Source organism: Tiliqua scincoides, chromosome 1, assembly GCF_035046505.1.
Source record: "Tiliqua scincoides isolate rTilSci1 chromosome 1, rTilSci1.hap2, whole genome shotgun sequence".
Lineage (NCBI taxonomy): Eukaryota > Metazoa > Chordata > Lepidosauria > Squamata > Scincidae > Tiliqua > Tiliqua scincoides.
The window spans coordinates 155151502-155172208 of NC_089821.1; positions in this window are offsets into that span (position 1 = coordinate 155151502).

Genomic DNA, 20707 nt, shown 5'->3' on the forward strand with positions numbered 1-20707 from the left:
TTGACATTCTAAAATAAAGGAATCTAATACCTATTCCAAACATTTTCAACCAGTGTGCTGCAGCACACTGGTGTGCGGTGAAAGGTCCACAGGTGTGCCATGGGAGCTTGGAACACAGCAGCTGAAAATCACTAAAAAACTCTTCCAGGTTCTGCAGCTTCTTTTGCAGTTCCTTGTCTGTAGTAACAAACAGGAATGGGAACTCGAGTCAGTGACTACGACTCGAGTCACAAAAATGCGCATTTTTGGGTTACCTGTTGACTTGTGAGTTGTGCACATGGAAGACTGAAAAACACTTGGGTCAGGGGCCCCCTGAGTCAGCACTTGTCCCCACATGTGCAGACTCATGTCTGCCTCTGTCTGGATGTATTTCCTTACTGTTTTTGCAACATGAAAAACCTCATGGGGTCAGCATTCAGACCGGGTAAGCAGCAGGGAGGTTCTAGCCACAAGGCAGGGAAAGGTTAATAAGGCATCTGAGCAGGAGGGGAGAGGCAGGAGAAAGCTGTTTTGCCCATCTCCCATAAGAAGGAATGAACCAATGATAATTGGACAAAGGATCTGATACTTTCTTTGGCTGAGGTAGAGAAGAAAGAGGACCCCAAGGGGGTTCTTGCCTTATGATGGGCAGCAGAAGCCCAGGGAGGGGGAGGAGGCAGAGAAGGGGGGAGGAAGTTCACAGTGATCACGCTTTCCACCGCATGGTGTAGCGACATCGCAGAAGATATCACCAAGGAGATAGGGTGTGGTGTCCACCCTGCCCCTTGCTCTAAGTAAATGCAGGATTAAAGTCCAGGTGGTAGCTGGAGGTGTGCTGCACAGCTGCAGCCACTAGAGGCTAAAGTGAACCTAGAAGTATATAAACAGCATCTGGAGGAACTAGGGGGTGTGGGTTGTAGAAGGAGTGTAGGTTGGAGGAGACTGACTGAGACTCAGCTTATTGGCTCTGGACTCTGATTTGGCAATTCTCATTGATTGGACTGGCTTACCTGGAATCTGACCTCGGACTGTGACTCGGCTTATTGGCTCTGGACTCCAGTTTGGCAACTTTAACTGATTGAACTGACTTACTTGGAATCTGTGGACTGGGACTTGACTCTGACTTTTGCTTGCTGCACTTGTGAGTTTAACAAGGGAAACTAATGAGCCTTAAGTGGGCACAAGGCCCAGTGGGGAGGAACTGTGGCAAGACACATGGCTGATGGGCAGGAGGAACTCTCACTGAATGTCTGGCTAATGTGGGACTACTACTGAGTAGAACTGCCAAGGACCATTTCATCATGGTAAGCCTCACAGCTGCTGCACATGACCCTTCTCCCTCTTGCTGCTTCTGTTCCTGCTCTCTCACAGTCCCTCCCACTCCTGCTGCCCTGTTTACAGATGGGTAGGGACAGCAGGGGAATGTTTAAAGATTCACACATCCCCAGGCAGCAGCTGTTTTTTTCCATGGTGGGCTTTTTAAAGGGGGAATGTGGCGACTCAAGTCTTTTAGAGTCACAAAAGAATGACTCGGTGACTTGGAAAGTGCTCCAGTTATGACTCGTTTTTGAGTTGAGTTGCAGGGGATGATGATTCTAGAGTCGACTTGAGTCAAGCCACACTGGGTTCTCTCATCTCTGGTAACAAATTGCCTGTCTGTCCCTCTTAGAGCTGTCTGTCCTTAGAGCTGAGAGAGGAAGACAGACAGATAATTCGTTACTATGGGCAGTTGCTCTTGAAACTCTGAAAATTGTTGGCTTATTCAGTTGTTCTCTGTGGGGAGGCACACATTTGAGAGCTTCTCTAAGGTATACCACTGACAGGACTGCTTAGCCCAACCCAGTCCCCTGGTTGCTGTTTGTCGGCAGCAACAAATGCTGATCACAAAGAGAGTGTCTCGCCATAATCATGGTGATCATAGGGAGAAACTCACTCCATGCAAAGCGTTTTGCTGCACATAAATGGTGGTCATGGGGGGGGGGCAAGGCAGAGCTAACTATGTGCACCATCAATGCATTTTAAAGAGGCCTACATATGTTCATGTCCCTGTGGAAGTGAGTGACTGATTAAAAGAACTTGGAAACAAGTAAACATTGATAGACTGTTGAGAGGTTTCTGTGTTCTTGGATAGTGCCGATTGATGCTTCCAACTGTAGCAACCAGTTGACAGTAATGCCACTCTGTGGTTTTCTTCTGCCATTAATTTGAGCCACTGACGACAACATTAACAGGAGCCAAGCTCCTGACCGTCCCCCTACCCATCAGCACTGGTGAGTTACATAGAAAGTAACTTGTCAGCACATCGTGTCTTTGGAGGACACAAAAAATAGGTTTTTATGAAGAAGATATAAGTTTTGATAAAATATTTTTGATTGATGAGGGGAAATATATATTTTTTTAAAATGTACAATTTTCTCCTGGAGATAAGAATGGAGGATGAAACAGTTAAAGATGCAATGGTGCACTGGGCAAAAAAGACTGTTAAACAAACCTTAAATTTTGAAAGGCATTCAGCTGCTGAGTCCATTTGTAGACTTCTTCGGCTTGATTTGACAGCTGCTGTGATTTGATGAGGGCTTAGCTTGTTTCCTGGTATTGTATGACTTGCTTAAAGCATGTGCGTGCAAACTGCTCTGAGCATAGGAAAATGAGCGTATAAATATTTTAAATAAGTTGTTATCACAACAATTATGTCTCAGGGATCTCAGTAGGAATGTTCTGGATCTGGAACACTTTGAATCCATCAGCCCTCCACTGAGTTATCTGTGTAACCTTTCTTCGTCGGCCTTCCTGACCACTACTGATGTCAGGTTGCCAGGGGCCCTGGGGTAAAAGCCTGCAATGGGACCTCCATGCTGCCTCCCAGTAACACCCCAGTGGTATATTGGGCAGTACCACTGCTATCAGTATTGAGGATTCAGGTTTTATTCTGGCCAGAAGGCCCTTTGCTGAAACAGGCCAATAGCCTTGTCCAACTCAACCAACTTCTGATGCTGCTGGTGTCTCACTGGCTCCATGGCATGGTAATTGCCCCAACTTTCTTTCCTCATGTTCACTACCCCCAGGATCCCTGTCCCATTTCTGTGTGACTTTTCTTATTGCAAGAAGACAGGGGCTCCCACACAATAGAGTGCTATTTTTTCCTTAAAGTAACTGTCAATCTAGACACGATAGAGGGTAATCCATGACTGGATTTACTGCATTTTTTAAAGTTTAAAGTGGTCATAGGAAAGATGAGGTAAATTGGATCAGGACTACAGCTTTGGGAAAAGTGTTTTTAAAAATCCTTTCTTCATGTTTTCCTCATCTAAATTGCCCCTTGGGAAGCTGCCGTTTGCCCTGTGGGACAAAACATGTATGGTATCTGTATGTGTTTTCCTGCAGGGCCAATAGCAATTTAGGAAAACGCCGTACAGGTAGAGCACAGCTGCGATACAAGGACATCTGCAAGAGGGATCTGAAGGCCTTAGGAATGGACCTCAACAAGTGGGAAACCCTGGCCTCTGAGCGGCCCGCTTGGAGGCAGGCTGTGCAGCATGGCCTTTCCCAGTTTGAAGAGACACTTGGCCAACAGGCTGAGGATAAGAGGCAAAGAAGGAAGGCCCATAGCCAGGGAGACAGACCAGGGACAGACTGCACTTGCTCCCGTTGTAAAAGGGATTGTCACTCCCGCATTGGCCTTTTCAGCCACACTAGACGCTGTGCCAGAACCACCTTTCAGAGCGTGATACCATAGCCTCTCGAGACTGAAGGTTGCCAATATATGTGTTTGGGGGTGGGGAGGATTTTGATCAGGAAATGGAATGCAGAAAGGACTGATCCACTCTCCTCTTGGGGTTTGTCCTCCATCTCCCCATTGTTGCTTTTCATTAAGAAATAAAAGTGGGAGATCTGAGCATGAGCCTCTTGCTGTCTCAACTAGTTCTTTACTGAAATAGGAGCACCTGATTCTGTAGTCATCTGCTGATGAATCTGCATGTGTGAATTAGCCCTGCATTAGCAAGACTACAATCCTAGGTACATTTACTTGGAAATAGGTCCCAGTGAATTCAATGGCACTTAATTCTCAGTAAACAAGCATAGGATTGCACTCCACATCTGATATAGACACTGTTCTTTTGTGGCAGTTCGGGCTGCCACTCTTTGGTCTTCTGCTAGCAAAGCTAATGGCTAAACTGAAGAAGATAATTTCTGAAGGAAAAACAGGTGCCTTGGAAAAAAAAGCAACTCTTTGAATTGGTGACACTGTAAAAACCAGGCTCTGAACACTGTTTTTCAACAATATGCCTTTGATTATAGGTTGTACAAGAAGATGTTAAGCTTACAAAATATAAAGACCTGTAGAGAGACATTTGTTTCTAAGGCATTATCTGAAGCTTGGAAAATAGAAAGTGAAGACATGTGTTAAGCTTCTTTTAAAGCAATGGATCTCAGAGACTCTACCTGAGGGTGAAGTAGGGATTTAGGATGAGTAACAGGATATAAACATGGGAGTGTGCACAGGAATGCAGGTGGATGGTGCAGTATAAACAGCAGGAATGTCAGGGGTCGGTCAAGCTGAGCACTGGCTGAAGGCCAAGCCCAGGAGAGGCCTTCCTAACTCATCCAACTCCTGAATATTTAGGGTATGGTAATGATAGTATCCAGTGTCCCATCAGGCTCAGGTCTGGTCATGAGGCACACAGGGCCTAGGAGAGGGGGGTAAAGGGGGTAATTTGTACCCAGACCCAGGGTCAAAAGGGGGGCCCAGGACCCAAAGGAGGGGGCCCAGAAATTTCCTGGGATCTTACGTTTTCCTGTCTACTCAGACTTGTTGCCTGCATGGGATGCTGGGGACACTACAATGACTAGTGATGCTGGGGACACTACTAATGCCACATGGGTTGGTAGACCTGGCTCCAAAGACTTTTCCAGCTGTCTCTAACCTCCCCCCACCCTGTTTTGCTCCTCCCTGCCCCCATTTCTGCTCACCCATCACCAACCTCCCCCTCTCTGTTTCACCCCTCTCCCTTTGCAAAGAGGCCCAAAAGAAACTTTGTACCACCTGATAAAATTACTCTCAGAGGCCCTGGAGGCACATCAGATGGGGAGGAGGGTAAGGAAAGAAGGAAGGGTCCAGTGTAAGGATCTGCCCCAAGGTCCCCAACAACTTGGTGTTTGTACTATGTATAAATGTAGTAGTGTGGTGTGGCAACAGAAGTCAACATGGGAGTACAGTTCGCAGGACAAGAAAGGGTTATGAGTGCCCCATGCAGCAAACAACTGAGTGCTGCATTCCGATTGGGAAAGCTACTTAGGGGATGTTTAACTTCATCACCTGGCATGGAAATCCTCCTTCAAGAGGCCCAAAGGAAAGTGGAAGCTACCTGTAAGGTCTAGCCCTGACATGAAGTAGGGCGACACAGGCCATTTCAGGGAGAGGACTGTGTGCCAGTTCATTGAGGAGGCATGGCTGTCTACCTAGCACCATCCTCCCCCCCCCCATACCCTGCAGAGGGAGGAAGACAAAATGACTCCATATTGCTTTTCCTCTTTTCTAATAGAAGAGGAAGGAAGGAAGGAAGATTTTTTAAAAAAGGAAAAAACTGAAGGTGCAATTTTAATAGGGGGAAAAAAGAGAAAAGGGAGGAAAAGGTGCCATTTTGTGTTCCGTTTCAGGTAGTAAAATGCCATGGGATGCCTATGAGAACTTGAGGAGGGACAGGAAGATAACATAGCACATGATTAAAGGCACTTTAGGCTTTTCAACATTTCTTTGTATGCTTCAAGGCTCGGCCTTGGCAACAGAAATTTTTATTCAGAGGTTGAGCTCTTGCACAAAAATGAAGACTTTGTGATTGACATAAAACTGTAACAGTAGGACTGGCACTTGTAAACACAGCAGGAGGTTTTAGCAGAATGAACAGTGGGGAAAATGAGTGGTGCCGAACTATAAAAGGAAGGTTAAGGAGATTCGCGTTGCTATAAATATGGAATTATAGGATGGAACTCATGGGAATTGCCTCTACCTTGAAGTGGCTGGCACTGGTAGAAGCTCAGGGCATGAGGGAACTCTGCGGTCTTGGATGTGAACTGCTGTTGACAACATCACCTGTGGATATGAGGTGAAACATTTAAATTGCTCCTTCCTTTCTTCTTCTCAGTCAGTGCACAAAACCAAAGCAGGTGAAACCAAGTTGGTGAACCTGGAGCGGTTCCTCTCATGGAACAATATTTGTTTAAAAAAAAACAAAAAAAAAAACCTCATTGAAAAATGAGTGTTTACAATCAGTTGGCCAATGTAACCTGCCTTGAATCTATGAGAAAGATGGTATAGAAATACATGAACGAACGAATGAATCTGTATCCCAATCTACAAGGCTCTCTTCAGTGTGGAGAATGGCTCAGCTGTCAACTGAAGAAGTTTTTTTTTAAATAAAAAGAAGTCCTTCCAGCTCTTGACACTGACAGTAATAATGTCATATCAACTAGGTAGATTTGGACACTGAATTTCATCATACTGGACAGTGGTTTACCAAGGATAAGAAATTGAAATTGAAGACAACAAGATTAGCTAGGAATATGATGGCATGCTACTAAATGCATTTTTAAATGTAATTGTATTTTTATGTGCTCATTCCCTGAGCAATGAGAATCCCAAGCAGCACAGAATTACCTGTGTTCTTTACCTCTGGAGGAGAGATCACTGGAGGATTATAATGTCTCTGGACTATATGCTGTATTTACAAATATACAGGTTGAAAATCAGATGGAGCCAGAAAGCAGAACACTCCTATAAGCAGCATCAGGCTGCACCTCCAGCTGGCAGTTGTTGGCTCTCCCCCCCCTCCCCGCTTCTCCATTCTAGTCTGTCTTTGTCTTTGAATGCCAGCTTGCAAGAGAGAAGCATGACTTTTTCTCCCACTTGTGGGTCTCCCACAGCTGGTGGGTTACTGTAGGAACCAGACTGATGGACTAGGTAGGTTTCTGCCTTGATCCAGCAGGGCTTCATTAGCATCGTGGATAGTTCACACTTTGGTCTGACATTCTAAGCTGTGGCCAGCCCTCTTTGTGTAAGAAAGCAGCTGGTCAGCCTCTTTGTCCAGGAGCAGCACTGCTTCCCCCTGCACCTGCAAAGCCTCCTGTGGAGTCAGCCACCACCTGTGCATGGCTATTGAGCTCATTGTTGTGTCCATCCGGGCAACCCAATGGCATGCCTTCAACAAGCCTACCGCCAACTCTACCATGAATGCTGCAGCATCTGAACAAGCCCCAGTCAGATCCTACAACAACCATTTACATGTGCTCTGAGACTTCCAAGGCAGGCTTCCTGGTTGCTTCAGCAACAAGAACACTGGGGGCCAGGCTTTGGATTGGTAAGGGGGTGAAGCCATACATGCCCATAAGGCAGGCTCCAGTACAAAAGCCTCAGTCAGTGCCTGTGATGATGGTGTAGTAGTATTGGCAACCTTCAGTCTCGAAAGACTATGGTATCGTGCTCTGAAAGGTGGTTCTGGCACAGTGTCTAGTGTGGCTGAAAAGGCCAATCCGGGAGTGACAATCCCTTCCACACTGGGAGCAAGTGCAGTCTGTCCCTGGTCTGTCTCCCTGGCTATGGGCCTTCCTTCTTTGCCTCTTAGCCTCAGACTGTTGGCAAAGTGTCTCTTCAAACTGGGAAAGGCCATGCTGCACAGCCTGCCTCCAAGCGGGCCGCTCAGAGGCCAGGGTTTCCCACTTGTTGAGGTCCATCCCTAAGGCCTTCAGATCCCTCTTGCAGATGTCCTTGTATCGCAGCTGTGGTAGGAAGGAGGCAAAGGGAAATGTGCGGAGGGGGAGGGGGAGAGGGAGGGATTGCAGAGGCTGAGCAGGAAGGAGGCAAAGGGAAGGTGTAGTAGTGATGAAATGCAAATTTGGGGGTTTTCCCTCTACTGTCATTGGGTGATGGCAGCCCAGGGAAGCTATCCTGTGAGAAGCAGAAACAGGTGCACTGTAATCCCCTTCCCTCTCAAAGCAAGACTGCAGCAATGAAGGAGGATGCACCAGGCAAGATCCTTGTTAGTAGACAGAGAGGGACAACTCTGAAGCCTAGCAGGATGGTCTGTGAGTACAATCGGGCTGGAGCTTCCCACTTGGGCTAGTGGTGTGGGGAACCCCCACACAATTTTAAAATATCATAATTCCAAGGCCATTAGATTACTCACAACACTATATACTGCCCTTCAAAAAGATATAAGCTTCCATCAAATATAAGCATAGGGTACAGAAGATATTCTTGTGGATTTCTTGATGCACTACTAGCAGATTTGCTTTTTATGTCTGTTGTATGTCCATTTTTTCCCCTCATTTGGTATCACGACAAATTAAACAAGATTTGGCTACATGAGACCAAATGAGCGTTGGAAGGAAAACAGTGCCCTCGCTACCGACACCATGAGCTATTCTCTCTCCTGAACGCTGCAGTGTTTGCTCTACAAACATTTTTTTTAACATTGTATTTTACAGCTCTCTCAGGAAGAGTGCTTCACTCCAGAGACACGTTGCACAGCAATAAGAAGTCAATCTAGCTTGCAAGACCAATATGTACTGCATGCATGTACTGCTGCAAGACCAGCATGCATTGCAAGTTCTTTGCAGAGCTGAACAACTGCTCAATGATGTTAACAAAAGCAGGACAAAAGAAACACAAAAGAAAGTAAATTTGTAATTGAGAAATCAAACTCTGCCTCTCCTCTTTGTTGTTCTTAGTAGGTCAAATAAAGTGCAGCTATTACTGTACCAACTACTAATTTCCTTATATACATTTCTGCTGTGGTGTGGTGGGTGTGATTGAGAAAGTATTGAATGAATTCTAGAATAAGGGGGCAGGGTTTTTTTTTTTTTTTGCAACTGTGGCTATTAAGCTATGGATGAATCAGAGGCCTGACTGGGAATTTAAGACACTTGTGAACCACTGTTTTGATAAACTACTTATGTATTGTCTGTGGGAGGGATGGGAGATTCCACAAGGAAGAGATGTGGCCATTTCTGGAGTTGGGGAAAAAAAACAACTCAGGATGTCTGAATAAAGAGCTGTTTGTACAATCTGGAAAGGGAAATGCTATCTGAGATTAAAAGTGTCCAAGATAAACAAGACAGACTCACCACCAGATTGCTAAAATAGGTTTCCCAAATGTGGCCCAAAAGAAAGATTGCAACATGTGAGATGGGTTGAAGTCTCAATAGGCGAAAGAACTAACTGTCATCATGGGGATTTTGACAGATGAGTTTGCATCTGAAAAACCTTGTGATCTTTGGGGTGAGATTCTTTAGCAGTTGCTTTATGGTCTGCAGAGCATTTCAAAAGAGTTTGGAATCTAAGGCATCTTTCCTAACTGCTCATTGTTCAGAATGCAATAGAGGATTTGGGGTGATAGATACAGCATTCTCTTAGAGCAGCATGTTTTTGAATCTGATATTTTATGATCTTTTCCTATATGTTATGTATCCATTTTAAAATTATTGTTTCCCTCTTAGAGCCTCTAGGAACTAGGCAAAACAACTAAAAACACAAGTTTAAAAAGGTATTCTTGAGATAACCACATAACAGTCCCAGAAAACACTGCACACTCCTGTCCTCAAACCATCTTGTGGCACAAGGCCCATTCTCTTCAACGAAGCTTGCTCTGAAGCACAGTTCTCAAGATTAGACTATAAGTCTTCCTTTAAAACTGAGACACTTCTGTGCTCTAGAAACTCTACACCAGAGGTGCTCACACTTTTTTGACTCGAGAGCTACTTTGAAACCCAGCAAGGCCCGGAGATCTACCAGAGTTTTTTTTACAATGTTCACACCATTATAGCATATAACATTTATGTGTACAATGTATGTTGGTGTACCTTGAGCCCCACTGAGTATAACAGGACTTACTCCTGAGTAGACATGCCTAGGATTAGGCTGTGAGGCTGCAATTCTAGCCACACTTACCTGGGAGTAAGCCCCATTGAGTACAATGGGCCTTACTCCCAGCGTTTCCTCCCAGAGGCACCTGAAGGGGGGGGTCGGCACTCCGCGATCTACTCATTTTGCCTCGTGATCTACCGGTAGATCGCGATTCACCTATTGAACACCCCTGTTCTACACTATATCTTGGCACATTCATAAGGAGAAAAGGTCATCCATGTCAGGCACTGCCATGATGAGTAGTTTGACTGTCTTGGGGCGCAATCCCAATCAACTTTCCAGCACTGTCATAGCTGTGGCAAAGTGGTGTGCACTGCATCCTGCAGTGGGGAGGCAGTCAATGGGGCCTCCCCAAGGTATTCCTTAACTTGGGAATGCATTGTGGCTAGGTCAGTTAGGATTGCGCTCTTGATGACTATGATTGGTCCTATCACCAGACAATTAATGGTGACGGGGGAACTTACCAATAGAACATGAAGGAGATGACACTGAGCTAGATACATCAGTAGGCCAATGTGGTATAAGGCAACTTCATATGTTCATAGAACAGACACTGAGAAGGATGCTGAGACTCAGTCCTTTCAGTTAATACAAGACACCATAATTACATATACTGTACAACAAGAAACTGAAATGATGTATTCTGGTTTGGAGAATGTTAGGAGGATATGTGCCAAGTATGATGTCTTACTGCTATTGTGGGTTATAGGATGGGAATTGAGTCAGATTTATTGTTCACAGGGACTTAGAAATGATCTCTATTCAAACTTTTCCCCCTCTACTCCCAATAACTTACCCTTAAATAGAACAATTCCATGTGACTCTTTTATAGTCTCCAAGCTCCTTATAGCTTGCACTGTGCAACATTTGGCTTAGAGTGGTAAAAACCATTGCGTAAGAGACTGAGATCACAGAATTAGTATAGTTCATGCTGTCTAAACATCAGCTGAAGCAAGATAGTGTAATCACGGTGGATTTTTTAAAGGTTAAAGAACAAAACGGGTAGGATTATAGACAAGATTCCCGTAACAGTGGAATATCTTGACAGGTGGGTCAGGGGGGAAACCCTTCAAGTTTATTAATGCAAATTTGCTGTCTCCATTGTGTCTTCAGTTGAGCTGGTGTCAGCCAGAGCAAGAGATATGGTAGGTCTTCTATATTTGAACGAGTTGGGTTTGCACATGAACAAAGGCAATGGTAATAGCTTGGGTTTTTCTTGTTGAAATGACATGTGATCACTTTTTAAAATGGACCCTTCTGGTGGAATGAGATGTGATCATGGGTTGGCGACTGAAAATGACAGCCTTGCATCCATGTCATTCTTTCTTCACCCAGTAACCTTTTTAGAATGCAATCCTATGCATAGTTACCTGACATTATATCATTCAGCGTACTTCTGAGTGAACATGCTTAGGCTTCCACTTTAGTTAAGAACTTGCATGATCTGACATATCACATTGTGTTTGCCGCCACCTACTAGAAGCCAATACTATGAAATGGGGTAGGGTAGCACACAACATGATGATGTCACATCACACCCTTATTACATGTTAGGGAGAGAAGGAGGTTAGGGCACAAGGTGGTGGTTTTCATGACTAGTTCTTATATTTTGGGCTGCCAATCTTTCCATCTTAACAAAGATTAAAGACTGTCGGGCAAGTACAGACAAATGGATGACTCTCACACGCATTATTGCATCATCCCATCTCATCACTGGATGACTCACCCAGCTGAATGTGTAACTTGCCTCCATTGAGAAGTATCCCACCTAAGGTAATGCTAGGTGAGATGAAAAATCTGCAGGGGGTGTTTACTCTGTGATGGCCCATTCATATAAGCAAATCACTTCTTGATCTTCATAGTCATCAAGTGGACTACGGGCACATGCAGACTCTGGAGGTGTTCAATTCTGGAGGTGGAATTTCTGTTTGGAATGGATAGCTGCCCTAAAAAAGGATTTAAAGAATAGCAGCATTCAAGAACTGGACAGAAATCTAACCCAACTTCCTGAACTTTTTGCATCCTTGATCAAATTGACGACCACCCCTAAGATCTTAGTCACTTCCTTGGTACAAGGATGCACCAGGGCATTGTAAGGCAGTACTATCTACAACAGTTCATGGGATACCTTCTTCGGCAAAAGATATTCCACATTGGTCCTAGAAATAAAGATACCTCCTTTGAAGCTCCTTTGATTTCAATAGGCCAAGGAAAGTATCAATGTGACATTTACAAATAGAGGGAAACCATATGCTCATGCTGCAAAAATCTTTCTGTTTTAATTTTATGTATAACTTCAACATTTATAAACTAGTCTTCCCCCAAGGAGCTCAGGATAATGTATGTATTTCCTTCCTCTCCTTTTATCCTCACAACAACCCTGGTAGGTAGGTTCAGGAGAGATGAGAGAGAGAGAGAGAAAGAGAGAGAGAGAGAATTACTGGTTCATCCAGTAAACTTTGAGGCGGGGAGGGAATTTGAAGACAGGTCTTCCTGGTCTAAGTACAACATGTTCACCATTACACTGCAATGTTAATTGTTAAATTTTAGCTTTTTGCTATTAGGTACTATTTAAGCTTTTGCTAAAAGAAGGCATGGAAATATTTTAAGTAAATAGAAACAGAAGTAAATAAATAAAACAAAATGGCTGATGCGTTTCAATGTAAGTAAGTGTAAAATGCACAATAGGGCAAAGAATCAAAACTTCACATATAGGCTAATGGGTTCTGAGAGGTCTGTGACAGATCAGGAGAGAGATCTTGGGGTGGTGGTGGACAGTTGAATGAAAGTGTTGACCCAATGTGCTGCAGCAGTGAAGAAAGCTAATTCCATGCTTGGGATCATTAGAAAAGTCATTGAGAATAAGATGGCTAATATTGTAATGCCATTGTACAAATCAATGGTAAGGTCACACCTGGAGTATTGCATCCAGTTCTAGTCACCACATCTCAAAAAGGATATAGTCGAAATGGAAAAGGTGCAGAAGACAGCAACCAAAATGATTACTGAGCTGGTGCACCTCCCTTACGAGGAAAGGCTACAGCGTTTGTAGCCTTTCTACAGTCTAGAAAAGAGGCACCTGAGGGGGGATATGATTGAGACATACAAAATTATGCAGGGGATGGACAGAGTGGTTAGAGAGAAGCTCTTTTCCCTTTCACATAACACCAGAACCAGGGGACATCCACTAAAGTTCAGTGTTAGGAGAGTTAGGACAGACAGAAGAAAATATTTCTTTACCCAGCACATAATTAGTCTGTGGAACTCTTAGCCGCAGGAAGTAGTGCTAGCATCTTGCCTAGATGCTTTTAAGATGGATTGGACAAATTTCTGGAAGAAAAGTTCATTACGGGTTACAAGTCATAGTAGGTATGTGCAAGCTCTTGGTTTTAGAGGCAGGCTGCCTCTGATTGCCAAGTGCAGGGGAGGGCACCAGGACGCAGGTTGTGTCTGTTGTCTTGTGTGCTCCCTGAAGCATTTGGTGGGCCACTGTGAGATACAGCAAGCTGGACTAGATGGGCCTTTGACCTGATCCAGCGGGGTTCTTCTTATGTTCTTATGGGGTCAGAATGAGCCAGAGTCGGTCCCAAGAAAGTAAGCAGGAACCAGGAACTTTCTTGAAGCCTACTAGAACTTACTAGATGATTACCCCCTTTTCAGGACATTGGATCAAGAAAAACAAAAATAAAGAAATCCAGCAGCCAGATGATAGACTATCAGCTATAAAATGTTTATGCTGTTTGTCACCTACTGTTAGAGAGCTACAGAGATGTTCGGTAGGGAGGTCTGATAAACCAAGGACAGAATTATATGCCAAGAACTTCAGAACCCTAATTTGTTTTGAAAATAATGAAGTTTTGGGGAAGCTGTCAACCTGGCTTCCTATATAATGCTGATGTATTTCTCACCAAGGGCAGCCATGAAATAAACTAGATACAGTTGCAATCCTATTCCCCTTTCACTTGAACGTAAGCCCCAGTGGGACTTGTAAACATGAATAGGATCAAGATGCAAGGTCTGTACAAAAAACTGGAGATAAAATGAAAGTGTTTATGTACATTAAATTCTGTTACAAGGAAACCTATTCTCTTTGAGCTAATTTAGACATACATATTCATCAGCTGGTGACACACAGATGAATGTATGAACTCTGCCCATTGGAAAATATTGTGTTTGAACTGAGATTGGGCAATATGAAGCTTCTGCTTCAGGCAATTCAGGGCTGAGTCACACATGCAAGTTGTCACTTGATGCTCCAGTCAACATGTGCGGGAACCGCAAACAGAGGGTGTTTGCACTGGTGACATTTAAATTGTTGTTTTCTGCATATCATTTGCCTGTAAAGCTCATGTCAAACCAGAGTGACAAGAATATAAATTAAACTAATTGGAATCTGCTTAATATTTATTCTTTTGACTCTTTTTTTTTTAATCAGGTGGGTTACGCTGCTAAGGGAACATTTGTCCCCTTGCTCTGAGGAAAGCTCCAGCCTGTGCAATGGATCTACTATGACCTGTGTGAGCCATATGGCTGGTGCAAATCTGCATGCATCTGTGTCATCGGATCAGGCCCGGGAAGGGGGATAGGGTGTGGCACACACTACTGCCACTGATCCCATCCCTCTCCTGGGTCTGACTGACACCTCAATCCTCTGCAGATCTACTCATAAGTAATCTACTCACAAGCAGTAGAACAAGGTACTTTTGGACCTAAAAGCTTGATATTATCCAGGTGGCAGCTGTGGCCCAAAGTGCCTTTAACCAACTCATGTTTGTTCTCCCACTGCATCCTTTCCTGGATCAGTCAGATTTGGCCATGATTAATACTAGCTTGATGGTATTTAATTTGGACTACTGTAACATGGGGCTGCCTTTGAAGACCCTATGGAAATTGCAATTGATATAGAATGCAGTTGCCAGAGTGCTGTTTGGTGCCAGAGGTTGTGACACTGTCACACCCCTGCTAAAGCATCTGCAGAGGTTATCTGCACACTTCCATTCACAATTTGAAGTGCTGGTTATAACCCATAAAGCTCTTAATGGTTTGGAACCTGGATCTCTGAAGGAGGGGCTAGTCCAGACATATCTTCCAAACCAACCCATGTTTTTTAAAGGAGTACAGCTATTCCTACAAGCAAGGCAACCTGAAACATCTCTGATACTGTGGCAGGATACATACTGCTAGTGATAGAGCATGCATAAGCATAGCTCTACAGTAAAATTAAATTTTTTTTTAAAGTAAGATCCTTAGAAAAGGGTAAAACATTTTTTCAGAGCAGAATTAAAATGTAGCTCCTGGGCCAGCTGATTTGACAGGTCTGTAATTTCTGTTTTTGTTTTTTACAGAGCTGATTCCAATATATAACAGAAGCTTTTCAAAGTTATGCTCAAACACAGCCAGCCTTAGACATTTTTGCACCTGAAGTGAAACATCAAAATGATCTCCCCTGTTCTTGTGTGTGTCTGAACAGGTGACCGTTTTCTAATGACACACCTAGATGAAGAAAGGTGGCACCCCTTTAGACACTGCCAAAGGCGATGGTTTTCGCATTGCTTAGATTCAAGCTAGGTTACGACTGCATTCAAAAGGGGCACCAGCAAGCTAAGCAGTACATTGTATTTCCACAGATATGTAAAACATTATTTCCCAGTTTTCTATCTGCAGTTCACTGAGCACAATACACACAACTGAGCGCGCGCACACAGTACTGTATCTGTTCTTGAAGGTCCCACAATCCTCAGAAACAGATTTTCAAGGGCTGCAAAGAGAAGGGAATACACATGAGCAACCATGTCTCCCCTCCAGCATAAATGGAAATTCATCCAGAACAGAAGGAGCAGCATAGACTACAACTCAATTTTAAAAACTCTTGAGAAGCATCGAGTGCCGTTTAATTCAGGGAACCATGTTATTAAGGAAATAACATGTATTCCAAACTTAAAGAACCACCTCTCTGTAGCAATCTGTGCCTTCTGTTGGTTTTTCCACTAACGAGGCTTGTGTAAATTTCCCTTTGCTCCCAAGGTTCATTGGTCAAACAGTTCCCTTGCTAACTGCTGTGGTATTGCAGTATTACGTATGATAGTCCTATCACAATTCTATAAAAAAAGAACTTACAGCTAGGAAAAATCTCCACCTGAGCTATATTTAGTGTGGAGGTGACTGTGCCAGTTGCAAAGTGCGGGGAGGAAGCAAATTGGCAAGACAAGCTTTGATTTTTCAGACGATCTCCAGTCTCCTGGCTGAACTTGTCATTTTAATGAGTGTCTCTCATTTGGTCAGCAGCAGCAAGCACTGACTGCAGGGTGGAAATGCTGCCCAGGCTTCATTACTGGAACTTATAGCAGTAAAGCCAAATGACACTTTCCATTTTCCATGCCTCAGAACCCAGAGGGTCAAATTCTGGGACAATGCAGAAGGCTGGTGTCTAATACAAATGAGATTCCCTTCCTTTAAGCACAAGACTGTCTCAGGAGGAAACCTGGGTGGCTGCAGCGGACATGCCAGAGAACCAAAAAGGGAAGAGTTACATTTCAAGTTTTGTTTCTCTTTGAGAACTTCCAGCTGTCCCTGTACAATTAATCACTTCTGTCTCTTTTGCACATCTCTTTATATGCCTTTCTTTCCTTTTAGAATTTGCCATTGATGATCCCTACTGGATTCCTATATAAAAATCACAGGAAATGCCAGAGCCTAGAGATCAGTGACATTCTGATAATCCTTAGCATATTGAGAGGCAAGTAGGAACTGGTTGAATAGCTACCACCTGAATCTTCAAGATTACAAAATGCATTTACTAAGAATCAGATACCTTCTTCATTCCCATAACGAACCTGGTAAATGGCAAGATTCGCTAGTGCAGGTCGAGAGAACTGTCCAAATTACCCATCCACATTGGCTGGTACATCTTTACTTGCCACACAATTTCCAGATAAACCTCGACATCTGCTGGATGTCTGCAATTAAGACATTTTCTTTTTAACAAGGAAAGAAGTATTTGTTCTGATTTAAAGAAAATCACTGCAATCTAATTTCTTCCAGTCTCCAGATGAATTGCTGAGAAACTCATGTCTGCTGCCCTAGGTGGTAGAGGTATGTCAACTATATATGAATATTTTTGTTGGCATTTTAGATAGGGACAGCTGAGCTTTCAACACCTGCATGACAACCAAATTGTCAAACATGCAACTTTCCCCAGTATAGAACCACAGTATTGGGAAAAACCTTATGTGGAATGATTGCCTGTCATATAGTCAGTGTACCCTCCAAAATCTCACAGAAGTAGTGTAACCCCCCCTCCTCCACTACACATTGCTTAAGGGCATAATCCTAACCAGGTCTACTCAGAAGTAAGTCCTATTTTGTTCAATGGGGCTTACTCTCAGGAAAGTGTGGTTAGGATTGTAGCCTTAGGCTCTATTCTGCTTTAAGATATGTTCATTTAGTCTACAATAGCCTTGTCCTAGGTTTCCCAGCAACCTGGTGCTGGTACTGTTAATGTTCATGTGTTTATATGCATGTGCATTAAGGACGAGATGCACCCCTACCTCAGTGGAACCCTGGAATCATGTTGAACCATGAAAAATGGCAAACGTACAAACTCATTCTAACAACTTTTTACAAGGCATTCCAAATGGCAACAATATGGACAGCGATTTACAAACAGTGGTGTCCCAGAAAACATAAAAGCCTCTAAAAAAATACAGGAACAGTAGACTTTTAAGGGTATAATCCACTTTCCTGGGAGTAAGTTCCATTGAAGTAAACAAGACTGACTTCCAAAAAAACATGCATAGGATTGCATAGTTGGTCTGTTACAGCAAAAAACAGCAAACACACCAATTCTATTTTTGGCTGACCTGTGGGGTGCAACAATACTGACACAGCCTCTGATGCATCCTGTGGGCTGGTTGGGGACCAGGCTGACTGGGACAGGTAAGCAAAGAAAACTTTTACTTACCTCCTCCGTTTCTGCCTGGGCCCCATGAGCCTACTCAGATCTAAACCAGCTATTTTGCTGACATACAACTTTTAGGTCCAAGGGGGTTTGACAGGCCCAGAGCAGGGGTTCCAGTGTTGGAGTTGGTGCAACTCTGTCTGCTGCCCAGAGGGGGCTAGATACTGTACAGAAGGAGTCAAAACTATTGCCCAGTGACCCAGACCTTTCTAACTGTTCTCTCTGTGATCCTTGTGCGGTGTGGCCCTAACCCTTTATCCTTCCTTTCTCCTCTGAGCACGTTCCTCTTTTGTCCTCTGACCACTGACCTGTTAAGATGTGCACAGCAGGGCTCTGATGCCCACACCATCCTAAGCACAAGACTTGCAGGGTGAGGCAGTTCCAGGGCCTTGCCATCTCTAAGTGTTAACTGAACCTTGGATCCTAATCAGATGCTGTAATGGAATCTGTAATCAGATGCATTCAATGGAACCAGGAGTAAACAACTTCTTTTTACAACTATTGATAGCAGTCAGCCAGGTGAGGGAGGTTCCCTGGGGCAATACCGAAGGGGGGGGGTCTGCTTCTTATTCTACTCTGCTTCCCCCATCCCAAATAGGAAAATATTTCCAACATCCAGATGTTCTGTATGCCATTGCCACCAAGATCCACCCCAACACGCCCCAAACCACTCCCTGCCCAGCCCAATCCCCATGCCAATCTGCACCTGATCTGCCCCATACCAATCTGTCACTGCCACTTTACCTGCTCTGGTGGCTGATGTGCTGCCAACCATTGCTGGTGTGGGGCTTACTGTCTTTTGCACTGTCAGCAGCAAGCCACCTGCTGTCGAATCGGCTCAGATGATGACAGCCTGAGTGTTCTGCCATCAAACTGTGAGGACGGGATGAGGCTGTAAGAGTCTTTTTGTATTGGCAACCTTCAGTCTCGAAAGACTATGGTATCGCGCTCTGAAAGGTGGTTCTGGCACAGCGTCTAGTGTGGCTGAAAAGGTCAATTCGGGAGTGACAATCCCTTCCACACTGGGAGCAAGTGCAGTCTGTCCCTGGTCTGTCTCCCTGGCTATGGGCCTTCCTTCTTTGCCTCTTAGCCTCAGACTGTTGGCAAAGTGTCTCTATGTGGCACCTTAACAACCAATCCATTTGTGAGTGGCATGTTTTCATGGACTACAGTCCACTTTCTGAGATGCGTGAAATTTTATCAACACTGTTATTTTTAAACAGACAGGAGTCAGACCTCACTACGTTTACTCAGTTTCAGAGTCTCTGAAGAAAACAAGATGGAAAAAGGGTGGCATCCTTACAACACAGTTTTGCTCAGGCAAAGCAGGTAAGCATGGTTAATATATGGCCAATATACTTTGACTACATGTTGCAATATGAGCACTGGAGAAGCACCAGCTGGTGCACTCTCACTGCTTCCAGGCTATTTGGTAGGCTAGGAAGACTGTTACTAGGCAACAACCTCAAATAGCCACATTATCCTTCCCCTTCTCAAGTATGGAGAGACAGAGAGAGAGAGAGGTGGGGAACGCAACAGGGTTTTCTTGCTCATTGATTTTTGCCAAGAGGCTTCCTGGAAGGCAGGGAGAAGGAGTGCAGCCTTGGCATGCCAGCTTCCACTGCCTCCTCCCAGTGGTTCTTGAGAATCATCTGTTGCCACCCAGTTGTCTTTTCCTTATATAATGTTTCCCTCACAATATACAGAAAGCTTTCGGTCACTAGATAGCAACCCTGAATGCATCTTTCTCTGAATTCTTATTTTCTCAAATGAGAGCCTTGCCACCTGAATTCAGACAGCAACTCAGACTTCCTTCCATGGGTTCGCCTTCTTCAAGAGTCAAGGAAAAGAATTTCTCTTCTATCACCCCATGGCTATTTTGCAGGGCACATAGATTCAGAGTTACCTCATCATGTCCCTTTCTAGAGGACTGGGGAATACAGTACTTATCAGGAATAACTCCCACTGGGAAGTGCAAGCTGAGATGTCCAAGGCCATTGGGTCATTCTAGAGGCTGCATTTGTTATACTGCTGTCAGTTAGGAGGGAAAAGAACAGGGGAAAAAACAACTGGTGCTTGAAAGAACAAGAAAGGTAAGCACCAGGCAGTGATTTCCTTGTTCCTTCTACAAGGAAAAAATATGACAACTGTGATGACAGTGGAAAGCAGCAGGGGTGGGTGTCTCCTTGTGGATGCGTGGAACATAGGATGGTGAAACAAGGTATTCCAGCAGCTTGTGCTTGTAGTGGCTGTCTCAGCAGTGACCTCTACAGGTACATGGAGGCTTTTATATGCCTGAATCACAAGGTATTCTATACAACTGCTATACTTTCCCAGTGAGGGAAGTGAATGTGTGAACTGACTCTTAGGGCGCTATCCTAACCCCTTATGCCAGTGCTTTCCAGCACTGGTATAGCAGCGCCAATGGGATGTGTGCTGCATCCTGCAGTTGGGTGTCACTCACGGAGGCCTCCTCAAAGTAAGGGAATCTTTGTTCCCTTAACTCAGAGCTGCATTGCCCTTATGTCAGTGCTGGAAAGCACTGACATAAGGGGTTAAGATTGTGCCCTTAGACTGTTTTCACAGGCAATGCCTAAGTCACCTGTGCATTTACTTTGAATATGTTTACGCTAGTTGATATCAGGAATGGGAAAACCCAGCATGGCTTGACTCGAGTCCAGTCTAGAGTCTCTGCCCCCACAACTCAACTTGAAAACAAGTCATAACGGGGGCTTTCCAAGTTGCTGGGACACCCTTTCATGACTCTAGAGGACTCCACCCCCCTTTAAAAAGCCTGCCATGGAAAAATACAGGGCTGCTGCCAGGGGTGTGTGTGTCGGAGTTCTCTTTAA